Source organism: Eschscholzia californica, unplaced genomic scaffold, assembly GCF_041429995.1.
Source record: "Eschscholzia californica isolate CP2 unplaced genomic scaffold, dmEscCali1.0.p SCAF_6, whole genome shotgun sequence".
In the NCBI taxonomy this organism is placed as follows: domain Eukaryota; kingdom Viridiplantae; phylum Streptophyta; class Magnoliopsida; order Ranunculales; family Papaveraceae; genus Eschscholzia; species Eschscholzia californica.
In genome coordinates this window covers 43328330-43343564 of record NW_028238483.1, presented here as the reverse complement: position 1 = coordinate 43343564, position 15235 = coordinate 43328330, and the positions used below count along the sequence as shown (strand labels likewise).

The 15235-nt window shown below is 34.9% G+C and overlaps 1 protein-coding gene across 1 annotated transcript in view; it reads right to left on the bottom strand.

The window, feature by feature from the left end:
• The window catches only part of LOC147535305 (receptor-like protein EIX2), a 45073-nt gene extending 42377 nt beyond the window's left edge, over window positions 1–2696 (bottom strand). The window contains exon 1 of the mRNA XM_086651160.1: window positions 2653–2696. The gene's annotated coding sequence lies outside the window, so the exon portion shown is untranslated. The remainder of the gene's footprint in view (window positions 1–2652) is intronic.
• Between the last annotated feature and the right edge of the window lie 12539 nt (window positions 2697–15235).

The window sequence follows — 15235 nt, the reverse complement described above, 5'->3', positions numbered from 1 at the left end:
AAAGGAGTTTGTAATCCCGTTTCAAAATTCTGAAACTATCCTTTTCAAAATTATGCTTTTCTTCAAAAACTTTGAGCAATTGATGTCTAATAAGTAACTATCTTTCTTTTCTCTCGTTGTAATTATTGCCACGTTCGCACCTTTGAACGATACATTACTTTTGTGTAGAGTCAATGACCAAGTCTTCCTGACAGAACATGTGAGTAAGTCAGTCAAGTCTTTAGTCGTAGGTCCCCTCTTGTGTATTTAAACTCCATCATCAAATGCATGAATGGAGCAAGATTACATAACCATTAACTCGTCTGTCTATATATATATATATATATATATATATATATATATATATGTGATCACTTTACTTTCTTTGAAGACATTGTACAGGTCCTTCTTTAACTAATTAAATCATCATGGAGCTTATTAGACTTTGATCGACAAATGTTGAAGATATTTCAAGATATTACAAGCTATTTGAAGATCTAAAACATATTTTCCTTATTCTTCATTCGTCAAAAAGTCGACAGGGGTCACTCATGGAATCAACTGAACATTGTTATCTTCTAGGTCAACTTTATACAAATTTTTAGTATTTCTCGTCATTGTAATAAATACAATCCTTTGTAAGACCCAATTCAGATGAAGAACAAGAACCACCGACGAGAAATACTAAAAATTCTATTATACAATACCCTACTTTTGCTCGGGAAAATTATTTTCAGTAACACTGTCTTCCTATTGATATGGGAAGTTTCAATGGTGCTTCCTGTAAGTGTTTTGATCGATACGTTATCTTTATGTAAAGTCAACGACTAAGTCTTCATTAGTCCCTATCATGACAGATTAATATGTAAGTCGTCAAATCTTTAATTAGTAGGTCCCCTTTTGTGTATTTGAACTCTATGGTCAAATTAATGAAGCAAGATTTCAGAGCCATTAACTAACTATTAACTATCGTCTTTATATATATATGAACACTTTACATTCTTTGAAGACATTGTCCTTCTTTGACTAATCAAATCATGGAGCTTATTAGATTGATAATGGCTGCTATTTCCTTTCTTGGTGTATTTTTGTCTTCATCAAACATTATCAAGTTCAGTGCTGCTTGCAATCCAAGAGACAGAGAAGCTCTTATAGACTTCAAGCAGAATCTTGATGATCGTTCAAATAGACTCTCGTCTTGGGTTGGTAAAGATTGTTGTAAATGGAACGGTGTATCGCTTAGATTTGAGTTTTAATCAGTTGGAAGGGGAGATACCAAGAACCTTGGGAAGATTGTCATTGTTGAGAGAGTTAGTACTTAACGATAACAAGTTTAATGGGATTTTGCCAGTAAGTTTCGGGAACCTCTCGAGTTTAGAAGAATTGCGGATCTCCAATAACATGCTAGAAGTAACAGAAGCTCACTTCACCAATCTTAAGAAACTAAAAATTTTAGATATCAGTTCCACGGTTCTAAACGTGAGCCGTGGTTGGGTTCCTCCTTTTCGACTTACACATTTATACATGAGGAATTGTTCAGTCGGGAAATGAACAATCCAATAGAGAAATGTAAGATTTACCTAAGTTTAGTTCCCACAGGATCGATAGAGAAATGAACTGCCAGTGTTTTCTTGACAATACGACTCAAATTTTGATGCCCACATCTGCATTTTCAATTTCAAGTAAATGATCAAGTAATAGTTTCACTTTCCGAAATCATTGATATAATCGTAGAAGGCACGTGTAGTTAGACATCCTCCTTAGTCATCAAATTTCAGAAGCTATAATTTTCCAAAGTGATTACCTCTCTGTTGTATTCTGAGCTACCTACAAACATTGCATATGCCTCAGCTACATGAACAAACTTAAATCAATCCAAGAAACTATATTTTTTTCAAAAATTCTGTTTTTTTTTTTTCAAAACTGCCTTTTGTAATCCGTTTCTTCAAATTTTATTCAAAAATAAAGTTTAAAGAAGTGATTTGAAAAAAAGGTCAAATAATTATAAATTCTAGGATTGTGAACTTTGTGAAATCATGAATATGTGATTTCTTCATCTTGCTAGGAAATATTGTAAGCAACTCAACTTGAATCCCATCCTAGTCTCTTGGAATAAGTTTGACTCTGTGAGAGGGAGGGTTCCAGTCGACAGTCTTATCTTGTGGACTACTATCACAATTGGGAACAATTGATGTCAATTCTGGTGTGTGAAGTCAATGACTTAAGTCTTCATGACAGAATATGTGATTAAGTCAGTCAAGTCTTTAGTCGTAGGTCCCCTCTTGTGTATTTAATGATCAAATGAATGAACTTGTCTTTCAAGACATGCTCTTGTTTAACTAATTAAATCTGATCATGGAGCTTATAATTAGTAGATTCTTGATAATAGCTGCTGCTGCTGCTATTTCATTTCTTTCATCAAACATGATGATCAAGTTTAATGATGCTGGCAATCCAAGAGAAAGAGAAGCTCTTATTAACTTCAAACATAATCTTAATGATTCTTACCATTATCTCTCGTCGTCTTGGGTTGTTGGTAATGATTGTTGTAAATGGGAAGGAGTATTCTGCGAAAACATAACTGAAGGTGATGTTGTTCAACTTAAACTTAGAGATTTTGGGTTGAGTGGGGAACTGAATTCTTCTCTGTTCGAGTTGAAACATTTGTATCACTTAGGTGCTGTTTGTTTTTTTTCTTACGTCTGAATCTGAATTGGCTGAATCTGAATTGACTGAATCTGAATTGGCTGAATTTGAATTTGCTAAATTTGAATGTAAGTTAGATGTTTGTTTCTTGAATCTGAATTCTTAAGTCTGAATTAACTGAATTACATTTATACCCCTATTTTTTCTCAAACAAACCTAACTTTACAAAAACCCTATATTTTTTCTCTCTCAAATAAATAGAAAGGCAAAACCCTAAACCACTCCATTTCTCTTTCTCCATTTCTCAGCCTCCCTCTCTCTGCCGGCCAGATCTTTCTCCGGCGAAACCCGCCTCTCTCGGCCAGATCTCTCTCTCTCCTCGACAAGATCTCTCTTTGTTCCCCTTTCTCTTAGTTCCTCGGTTCTCGGTTTTTGGTGGAGGTGGTGATGGTTCTCGGTTTTTTGGTGGAAGTGGAGGTGGCGGTGGTTCTCAGTTTTTGGTGGTGGTGGTTTTCGATTTTTGGTGGATGTGGTGGTGGTTTTCGATTTTAGGTGGTGGTGGTTCTCGGTTTTTTGGTGGAGGTGGAGGTGGAGGTTGTGGTGGTTTTTAGTTTTTGGTGGAGGTGGTGGTGGTTCTCGGTTTTGGTTGAGGTGGTGGTGGTTCTCGGTTTTTTTGGTGGAGGTGGAGGTTGTGGTGGTTTTTAGTTTTTGGTGGAGGTGGTGGTGGTTCTCGGTTTTGGTTGAGGTGGTGGTGGTTTTCGGTTTTTTGGTGGAGGTGGTGGTGGTTCTTAACTTGAAAATGGGAGAAAGTTGTGGGTTGTGGTGTGTGGTGGTGTATTTGTGGTGGTAGTGATGGTGGTGGTCGGTGGTGGTTGTTTGGTGGTGTTGATTTCGTGGTGGTAGTGGTCGGTGGTCGGTGGTGGTCTAGTGTTGGTGGTAGTGGGTGGTCGGTGGTGGAAGTGTTGATGGTAGTGGTTGGTGGTGGCAAAGATGAAGATGGGGATAGGGAAGAATTTCCCTAATTTTCTCAGGGGTACATATGTCCTTTGGATGTTTTCAGATGGTGGAAGACCATTTCAGACTTGTTTTAAAGTCTGAAATTATAGGGCCCTTATTCAGCCAATTCAGACATATAGTCATTCAGCCCACATTTCAGATTTTGCTAAATTAAAAAAACCAAACATATGAAATCTGAAGTAGAGTGAAATTCAGATTTCAGATGTTTGTTTTTGAATTTTACCTTAATCTGAAATTTTAACTGAAATTAATATATGTCTGAATTGGCTGAATAAATACCCCAACATTTCAGACTACAAAACAAGTCTGAAAAATTTGTGCAATATCTGAAAATATGCAAAAGACATTTACACCCTTGTTAAAACTTAAAATACATAATTATATCTCTCTTCTCTTCTTCACCACCACCACCACCACCACAACCACCAGACCCGAACTGAACCACCACCACCACCACAACCACCAGACCCGAACTGAACCACCACCACCACCACCACCACACCGAACTGAACCACCACCACCAATAGACCCAAACAGAACCACCAATAGACCCAAACAGAACCACCACCAGACTCGAACTGAACCACCACCACCACCACCACCAGACTCGAACTGAGTCACCACCACCACCAGACCCGAACTAAACCACCACCACCACCAGATCTAAACACCACCACCAGATGTGAACAACACCATACACAAAAACGAACAAGGCCCGAACACCACCACCACCAAAAAATCAGCACCCACAAACCAATATTTGATTAGAGAGAGGGGGAGAGACAGAGATGGAGAGAGATAGAGAGAGAAGGAAAGAGAAATCACCGGAGAAGGAGAGATCGCCGGAGAGAGAGAGATTGCCGGAGAGAGACAAGATGGAGAGAGAGTGGTTTATGAGTTTAGGGTTTCTTATCTTTTTATTAGAGATAATAAGGGTAGGGTTTTGTTTAATTTTTATTAGAGAGAAAAAAAAAGTTAGGTTTTGTAAAATTAAGATATTAGGTTAAAACTATTCCATAGGGGTATAAAAGTAAAATTGTCAATTCAGACAAAAAATTCAGATTTAAAATAACAAACATCAAACTTACATCAGAAAATTCAGATTCAGCCAATTCAGTTCAGCCAATTCAGATTCAGCTAATTCAGATTCAGACGTATAAAAAAAACAAACAGCACCTTAGACTTAAGTTATAACCATTTCAGAGGGATTCAGATACCAGCTTTCTTGGGTTCACTTCAGAATTTAGAGTATCTTAATTTATTCTATAGCAGTTTTAATGGTAAGATTCCTCCTCAGCTAGGTAACCTTTCAAGTCTTAATTATCTTAATTTGGGTGATAATAAGTTGGAAGGGGAGATACCGAGAACCTTGGGAAATCTTCGCAACTTGGAGGTATTATTATTGGATTATAATCTACTTTCTGGACGGTTACCTGATGAATTGGGAACCCTTAAGAAACTAGGACTACTGTCTCTTGCAGGTAACTCATTTTCTGGTTCAATTCCTACATCACTAGGAAGATTGTCATTGTTGAAATAGTTAGATCTTAGATATAACAAGTTAAAATGAAAGAAGATATACTCGGTAAGTTACCTGTGAATCGGTTTGAGTTCATGTAAACTAAACTTTGTCCAGCCATCGAGAACGTATTCGGTAACTCCCCTTCAATTTGATTGTGTGATATATTTAAATAGTCTAATTGGGAAGTCATGTTCCAAAACCAACTAGGAACTGAACCTGATATTCCAGCATTAGATACGTCTAATCTTGTAAGATGTTTTTGTGTTTGTAACCAGTAAGGAAATCGTTGTCCTACTGAACAATTTCTCAAAGACGTTTTTTGGAGTTGAAAAGGAGGAACCCAGTCACAACTCACGTTTAGAACCAAGGTATCCATCTCTAATACTTTCAATCTTGTGAGATTATCAAAGTTAGCTTCAGTCAGAAAGTTAGCTTCGGTCAGGCGGGTACGGACTGATTCGGGCATCGGACGGTCACGGACCCTTCGGATTCGGACGGTCGTGGGCGGGTTCCGGGCCAAAATCCCACCCCTAGCTAGAACTAAATTAGACAAGCAAACAAAAAAGTTAGAAAAAAGATGGCATTTTTGTTTCTGACTTCTAATAACCTAATCTATTTCCTCTCAACAAAAAAAAAAAAAAACCTAATCTATTTAGTAGTTAGAGATAAAGCATTCAAATAAATTTCCTACATGAAAAGATATATGCATGCATCATCCACACTATTAACATCATGAACCTAATCAGGCACCCTCTATCTATTTAATGATCCTAGGCTGGCCGACTTTCCTAACCCTCTCTATTTAAGTGTAAAAAAAGAAAATAGAAAGTATCTAAAATGTTAAAACAAGATAAGGTCCAGTTCCATTGACCGAAGTCAATGATTTTGTGAGAATATGTGTTTTAGGGTGTCCCTTTAGGAAAAGATGTAACTCCAGTGGAAGGGCGCTCCTAAAAGCACCTGCCGCAAACGCTAGTGTGCCTGGGTTATTAGGAGGCATTCTAAAAAGGATTTTTGAGTTTAAGGTCCAAAAATAAGGGGGGTAATTAATCATATATCCACTCCTAAATCAATAAATAAAATAAAACCAAAATAAATCAAAAATGTAAAATAAGTCCAAAAATTCACTATTTGGTGGGCCCCATGCATCAATCCTTTAATTTTCTCTCATTTTTGCCCTTTCATAGATATTTTTTAACCATTGGTAAACCAAAGGTTTGTGATGGTTGAGTTAATACAATTGTTCTTTCCATAAATTTTATGAAAGAATATTTATGGTGGATATTTAATGTTAATCTTTATTTCCAAAACTTATATTTTTCTAAAGTAACCTACCAAATCAATGGATATTTACCTAAAATTAGTTTCTCTCTCCCAAAAATCAGTTTCTCTTTCTGTAATTATATGTTCTTTGAGTTCAAGAAAATATATTATTTCCAAAACTGATATTTGTCTAAATTAACCTACCAATTCAATGGATATTTACCTAAAACGAGATGCTCTTTTCCAAAAACGATTTTCTCTCTCTGTAACTCTATGTTCTTTGAACTTCAAGAAAGTATGAATTTGTGATTTACTTTTTATTTCTACCTCGATCCAATTAGACATCTACAAATTCGTGTGTGAGGTTAAAAAGCAAACTATTTTTCTAGCATCTTACTGATTCTACTAGCATATTTTACATTCTACTAGCATCTGATAATTGAATTTGATAAAGTAGTTTAAAAAGCAAATACTATTTCGTTAACATCTTATTGATTCTAATAGCAATTTTTACATTCTATTAGCATCTGTTGAATGAATATGAATACAGTAGTTTAAAAAGCAAGAATATTTTGCTAGCATCTTATGAATTTGTTACAGTAGGTTAACAAATACTTTTTCTAAAGTAACCTACCAAATCAATGGATATTTACCTAAAATTAGTTTCTCTCTCCCAAAAATGAGTTTCTCTTTCTGTAATTATATGTTCTTTGAGTTCAAGAAAATATATTATTTCCAAAACTGATATTTGTCTAAATTAACCTACCAATTCAATGGATATTTACCTAAAACGAGATGCTCTCTCCCAAAAACGATTTTCTCTCTCTGTAACTCTATGTTCTTTGAATTTCAAGAAAGTATGAATTTGTGATTTGCTTTTTATTTCTACCTCGATCCAATTAGACATCTACAAATTCGTTTGTGAGGTTAAAAAGCAAACTATTTTGCTAGCATCTTACTGATTCTACTAGCATATTTTACATTCTACTAGCATCTGATAATTGAATTTGATAAAGTAGTTTAAAAAGCAAATACTATTTCGCTAACATCTTATTGATTCTCATAGCAATTTTTACATTCTATTAGCATCTGTTGAATGAATATGAATACAGTAGTTTAAAAAGCAAGAATATTTTGCTAGCATCTTATGAATTTGTTACAGTAGGTTGACAAATACTTTTTAGTAATGAAAATATATTATGTGAAATTGTTTTTGTTACATTTTCAGTATTTTACTAGCATTTTCTTGATTCTGTTACCATCTGATATGAATTTATTACAATAGGTCGATTCTAATAAAATTCTATGCTGGTAGAATATTATCGAGTCCAACAACATTTTTAACGTTTGTTTTTTCTTACTCTTCACTACTGTAGATGATGAATGAAACCAACAATCGATTCTCTCTCTCTCCCACTCGATGCTTTTGCCTTTTTCACTCGGTTTAATTCGGCGTCGATGATGAATGAAATCAAAACCTAGTTCGTATATTAGAAAGTGACGATGCTCTCTCTCTCTCTCTCTTCGGTTTGATTTTGACCAATTCTAATATAAATATAAAATAAAGTATTCTGCTAAACGAAAAAGGCAACTATTTTTCCGGAAGGAAAGTTTATTTTTAAGGAAATCATTTAATGAATCTCTAAATATTATGGTATATTTTATTTTAGGTTATTTTTTTTAACTTAGGATAGGTTAGATAGTAAAAAAGAATGAGAGGATAGACATGTAATTTACTTTGAGTGGATTTATTTTCTATTTCAAATTATCTTTGGTCTCTAGACTCATTGATCATGCGATTTTGGACTTAAAACACATCCCCCGTTCTAAAAACCATATAGGCGTGGGAATGTTTAACTGTGTTGGAAAATTATTTATTATATAAATAATTTTTTAGTTGAGTGAAATTATATCAAATTGGTACTTGTGAAAAGCCACAAGTTATGATAGTCACAACCCAATGGAAAGGCATCTTGTGGATTTGTAGAGTCACAATTTACTCTATAAATACTCAAGTTGATTTCTCTTTTATAGAGAGGTTTTTGACAGCTTTTAGTGGAGTATTTGAAGATAGAAGTTGAGAAGTCTAGAGTCGTCAATGAGAGCATAGTAATCGGAAAGTTCGATGGAGCGTATAGAATTGTAGTGCTTCTTTCTATACGACGCGATCGTTGTATCTTGGGAGACAAATGTCAATAGAACCGTTAGCACCAATACGGGGACATGATTGTCTTAAGGAAAGAGTGACTATTCACCTCGATCAAAGAAGATAAGTTTCTCGTTTTCTTATTTATATAATCCTTAGTGTTATATGATTAGTTGTCAAGAACCGAAACCGTAAACCCCGAGACCAACAATCTTAAGACAATCAAAAGCAGAATCCGTGGCAAAGCTTCATACACTTACAAAAGAAAAAAAATATATTTGAACGTTTTAGAAGAATATCGTGGAGAAAGACATGGCACCTATTCATATATTAACGAACATGAAGCTTCAATTAAGAGGTGTGATGTAATGATTTCACTGGAAGAAGTCAGTATATAGGCGGGGAAGTTTGAATTACTGTTTCAAATCATTCCCTAACTTGTTGATCCTTGTGAGTGTATAAGGGTTACATGGACTTATATCCAAAGCTTTTTACATGGTGTAATGCCGTCAGAAAATCACAAGCACTCCAAGCTGATGTTTCTGCACTTCACTGAGTTGTTGTTGCTTTGTTTTGAAAGCGGACTTGAGTTTTTATGCAAAGCTTGCATATTTATGAAGATGAAGAAGGAAATCATCAAGAAGAAGATGATCACCTCTTTCCTTACTAGGACCATCGACATCTGTTGTTTGGAATTGGATTGTATTTTCTCAAAGATAATTCAAATTTGGCATGACACCCAAGTACAATGGCAAAATATCTAGTCCTAGTTTCACCATTAAAGTGAAGAATACTAGAGACCCATCTGAACAGTGAATTATTTTGGAAATGATCTCACTGTGGGGGTTTTACGAAAGAAGGGTGTTTAATTAGCCTAAAATTCTAGTATATGAGAATAAGAATCTCAAGTGATATCCACTTTGTTTAATTAGCCTAAAATTCGTCATAGTTCTCTAACATAATTTTTTTCGTAAGACAGACTCAATATTCTTCGATGAATTTTGGTTTCATGACTTATTGAGAGTCATGAATTGTGGGGGAAGTGTGAAGTTATGATATGTCATTGTTGCTTTCCCATGAAAATTTGTATGCTGGATTTATAGACGATTTTGTTTGTTTCGGATATGGTATATCATAGTTGTTTTTCAATGAATGTTGAGAAATAGTGTGTTGGAATGAGATCCGATTTTGATCAATTCGAGAATGATATATAAGATATATATCTTGTTTGGTTGTTGACTACAAACAATAGTAAACCAACGTATTAGTTTTATAAAACTAAATGAATGTCCGATCAGTTGTCGAAATCCACATAGCAGGTGTGTATTTCAACTGAAATAGATAACATAAGAAAAATGAATTTCTTTAAGGATGTTCGAAAATGGAATATGATAAGTCATCCTACGTGCGTTGACATAATATTACCATTAAATGATTGCTCTATACAGTTTGAAATTGTGAATCAATTATGCATGCATATAAAGTTGAACGACAACCTAACAGGATCCAATTATAAAGGTGTGTCAATTGCGAGCAATTATCATCAAGGAGAATGGGGCTAAAACACCTAAAGTAAATGAGTAAAGGCATGGTGAAACCCTACCTACATGACTGGAGATCCCACGATCTAGGTTCAAAGGGCAATTGAAGCTATATCCTGACTCGTTAGTAACACTGAAAGAGATTTATCTCTTTCCCGTTCCTAGGATGAATCAGTGTTGCCTGTAATAAGAGAGGATAAGGTTATCTTTTAATGATTCCTATAGTTTAGAATTATTTTTTTTTCTAAATGGGGTATAACAGGATACCTTTAATAGGAGATCACCTATATGAGTGTGAACTGGTGCCGGTTCCGTGAGAAGGTCGTAATGGCCGACTTCTCTAAAGCGCTCATGAAACCCGAGAATGTTCATGACCTAAATGAACACAACCGAGAACTGTAGGTACAAGGAGTGTCATGTGTGATAGCTACTGCATCGGTTTACAGTTCATAGGACCCAGTTCAAGACTTAGTTCACTAAGATCCTTATAAACCCGGTATCTATTTACTACGGAAGATTCAAAGCCAAAAACTATCTGTCTCGATGCATGGTATCTCCTGTTATGCTCTCATAGTTATGTCTGTCTGTCTGTCGTCCGTTTGTAAATCGTCTGTCTTTTGTTGGTTATTTCACTCATATGGGGGATTGTTGGAAAATTATTTATTATATAAATAATTTTTTAGTTGAGTGAAATTATATCAAATAGGTACTTGTGAAAAGCCACAAGTTATGGGTAGTCACAACCCAATGGAGAAGCATCTTGTGGATTTTGTAGAGTCACAATTTACTCTATAAATACTCAAGTTGATTTCTCTTTTATAGAGAGGTTTTTGACAGCTTTTAGTAGAGTATTTGAAGATAGAAGTTGAGAAGTCTAGAGTCGTCAATGAGAGCATAGTAATCAGAAACTTCGATGGAGCGTATAGAATTGTAGTGCTTCTTTCTATACGACGCGATCGTTGTATCTTGGGAGACAAATGTCCATAGAACCGTTAGCACCAATGCGGGGACATGATTGTCTTAAGGAAAGAGTGATTACTCGCCTCGATCAAAGAAGATAAGTTTCTCGTTTTCTTATTTATATAATCCTTAGTGTTATATGATTAGTTGTCAAGAACCGAAACCGTAAACCCCTAGACCAACAAACTGCACCTAACCTTCTAACACAAATTAATTGACGTTGTTAACCTTTCCATCATGATCGCTTAGAACATCTCCAGACTCCAATGCAACACTCAACTTGAAACACTCAATTTGACACATAAGATTATTTGAGTTTTTAACAATGCAACACTCTCCAATGCAACACTCAACTAGAATCTCAATATGATGTTGCAACAATAAATATTTAGATACTCAAAAGAAAACTCAACAATTGGTTTTCTTTTTAATATATCAACATTTATTGTTGTATCTTAATTGGTCCATATCATCATTTTATATATTAAAATAAGAAACAAGAGTAAATGTTGAGTTCTTTTAGTGTTGCATTGAAGAAGAATTTTGAATTGAGTATCTCAATAGTGTCACATACGAAAGAGAAACTCAATTCATACTTGACACATTGGGTTAATCGAGTTTTTGTTGAGTATTGCATTGGAGAAGCTCTTAGTCGACTTTCCTTCTCTAACCGAGTTGTTCATGACTTCTCAACCTCTATCTATCTCTCTCTCATTTTCTCTCTTGATTCTCTCATAAATTGTAAAATCCGAGGATGTGACGCAACGGAAAACTAATAAAAGAGTCTTAGATCTTCGTCTAAAGACTATAGAACCGAAATTGATAACAAGAATACTAAAATACTGAAGTTTATTGATTGAATGAATGACTGAAACAACTTCTAAGCCCTCTTTATATAGACCTAGGGTTTCCTAATCTTGGTCAAACTCCAATAGCAACTCCTAATAAAATAAAATACTAGAATAGTAGTAATCCTAAACTGATAACAATTCCAAAAATAGAAAAAAAAACTAGTAAAAGTCAGTTTTGAGGCCCTAAACGATGGAATTTGCCCCTCAAAGTGGGCCTGTTGTGGCAAAGCCACTTCGAATGACCGGAACGCTATTTCGCACCATCCCTCAAAATTTCGTCCAATTCCGACACCCGTAGCTTCGGTTTTGGCCGTTTTAGTCTGTCACCCTTGAATTTAGCCGCTTCTATTTCATCCATGTATTTCTCGGCCACTTCCTCTACATCAGATGTCATCTCATTTCAAAACCTCTTACCAAATCATTGTGCGTATCAGATACTCATTCCAACACTCAGACCCTCTCTCTCTTTCTCAATCTCCCAACGATATGGTCATAAAACCCCATTACATTTCAAAATTTCATACCATAAATTTTCTAGAATTTCAAGAAGCGATTCATTTGGAACCTAAATTGACAACTTAGAGTCTTTGAATCAGAAGGGCCGGTACAAAATGAAGGTCTTATTCAGATATATTCAATGATTTTCTTTCAGTTGTTGAAGTACTTTGTCTCGTTCCGTTATTTGTTCTTTTGTTAGATGTGATGTTAATTGGGAGGTCTTGGAAGAAGTCATTCTAGGAATGGGTGATTAATAGGTTTTTGTACGGCAATTTAGTTTGTTAATGGTTGTTGTCTTTATTTGTTCTTTGATTAGAAGAAGACGATGGAGTAGGATTGGTACAAATTCGTTAAGATCAAGTCATTATGTTATTAACCTTCTTGACAAGGAATGAAATTTCGGTTTCGGTGGAAATTTCGGTCGGTACAAAAGTGGAAACGTTTCGTAGAAATGTTTCGGTCAGTGTGGAAATCTTACAAATCTACAGAAATGATAGAAATATGATGCAATTATGTATAACAAGATTATTAAACCATAATGAAACATAAAAATGATGTTTAACATTATCTATTAGTTTGAGGGAGTATTAACAATTACACAGTTACTTCCGGGGGTAAATTGAATACTTTTTTGGCTATAACACCCAAAAGATAACATTTTTACTAATAATAATAAACAAACTATGTTAGTTTGAGAAGGTATCGACAATTACACAGTTATATTAGAGGTGTTACTAAGATAAAATCAATTTAGGCAGTTAAGTCAAGTCGTAAATCATTCAAATAGATTTAAAAACCATGGAAAACATAACATAAAAATCAAAAAAATCTAAGAGAAATGAAGATGAAAAAGACGAAGAAATTGATATTTTTCTAGTATTAGTTTCTCTGATTTTTTTGCTAGACTTCTACTATGTCGGTCGAAATTTCCATCATGTCGGTGGAAATTTCGAAATTTCCCACAACTTCGGTGGAAATTTCGATCATGTCGGTGGAAACTATGCAGGAAATAGTTGTAAGTGTTATTTCGTGCACCTAATCTCATTTTAGGAAACGTTTCGCGAAATTTCGATGAAATTTCGGGAAGTTTCATTCCTTGCTTCTTGAAATAATTGAGAAATAAAAAGAGGATCTTAAAAAATTTGCGACGATTACAAAGATCTTATCAACTTGAGAAATTTGGGATTAGAATGGGATATCCCCTTCACTGAAACTTAGAGAGAAAAAAAAAATCAAAAAGGCGGCGGAGATAGAGAGGAAAAAAAAATAGAGATAGTCAGAAGAGAAAGAAAGAGACAGAGGTCGTCGGCCGGTGACCCTCTGTCGGCAACATGAGAAAAGTGTGTAATTGGGAGAATTTCTTGTGTTTTCCACGCTTTAAAAATTTGTACCCCAGAATTTTGTCTTGTTTCCCCAGAAAACACCGACCATCTTAGAAACTCTAATGAGACTCAATCTTAGAAACTATAGGTGGCACGTCGAATTTTTTTTAAAAAACCGCCACCTCGTATGGAAATTCAATTTGGATCACTGAGATGATGTAGCGGTATTTAAATAGAGATATCTCAAGAAAAATAGAGTGTCGTCTTAAGATATCTTTAATTCTCCAACTCATCATTTCTAAAATTTAAACCAAAAAAATTTAAACCAATAAAAAAACTTTAGAGTTATGTATTAGAGGCGTACAAAAATTGGAAAATTTATATTTTGTGTTAATAGTACAAAAGTCCACTATTAACACAAAATAAGTTGAAAGTCTAAAAAAAACTCAAAATTTGAAATGTACCAAACAAGTCATTTTTGTATATATCACTTTTGTAGGATTCGCAAAAGAGTTATTTTAGCATGACATCGTTATCTTATTACATTAAACAAAACGTATATAACCTTATACATTTTATTATCGAACTTCACGTAATTTAGTTCGTATTGCACACAAAACAAATACATTCTTACGCATTCGCTAAACAATCAACATATTAGTGATACATTTGTGTATTTATACGAGACAAAATAAATATTAAATTAAAGTAAACTTTTTATTTATTTTATAATAATTTTGTTTGGACATCAAATCTGATATATCTTTTTATTTTGGGTTATTTCTCAAATAGCCCCCAATTTTGTGCCGGTTTCCTGCCTAGCCCCCTACTTTAGCATAATACCTAGATGACCCCCTTTTTAAGATTCCGTTATAACACTGTTAACTAGTCATCATTTCTCTCTCCTCCATCTCATCACCTCTCTCTGCCACTTCATCGTCTTCTCCGGCAAAAGTCGCCGGCCGGCGACTTTCAAACTTAAAAAAAAAATAATAACACTATTTCTTTCTCTCTCTAAAAAAACATTTTTTTTCTTTTCTCTCTCTCTAGAATTGTTCTAGAGAGAGGATCTGCTAAAGGTCTGCCGGGGACCTTCAACAGATCTTTTGAAGGTCCTGTTCGGGACCTTCAAAGTCGCCGGTCGGGACCTTCATCAGATCTGATGAAGGTCCTGGGCAGATCCTCTCTCTCTAGATTTGTTTAAGAGAGAGAAATGAAATAAAAAAGTATTAATTTTTTTTTAGAGAGAGAAAGAGGAGAGAGAAAAAGAATTAATTTTTTTTTTATGTTTGAAGGTCGTCGGCCGTAAAATTGATCGGCCGGCGACTTTTGTCGGAGAAGACAATGAGGTGGTGAGAAGATGAGGTGGCAGAGAGAGGTGATGAGATGGAGGAGAGAGAAACGATGACCCGTTAACGGTGTTACAACGGAATCTTAAAAAGGGGGTCATCGAGGTATTTTTGTTATTTTCGCTAAAGTAGGGGACTAGG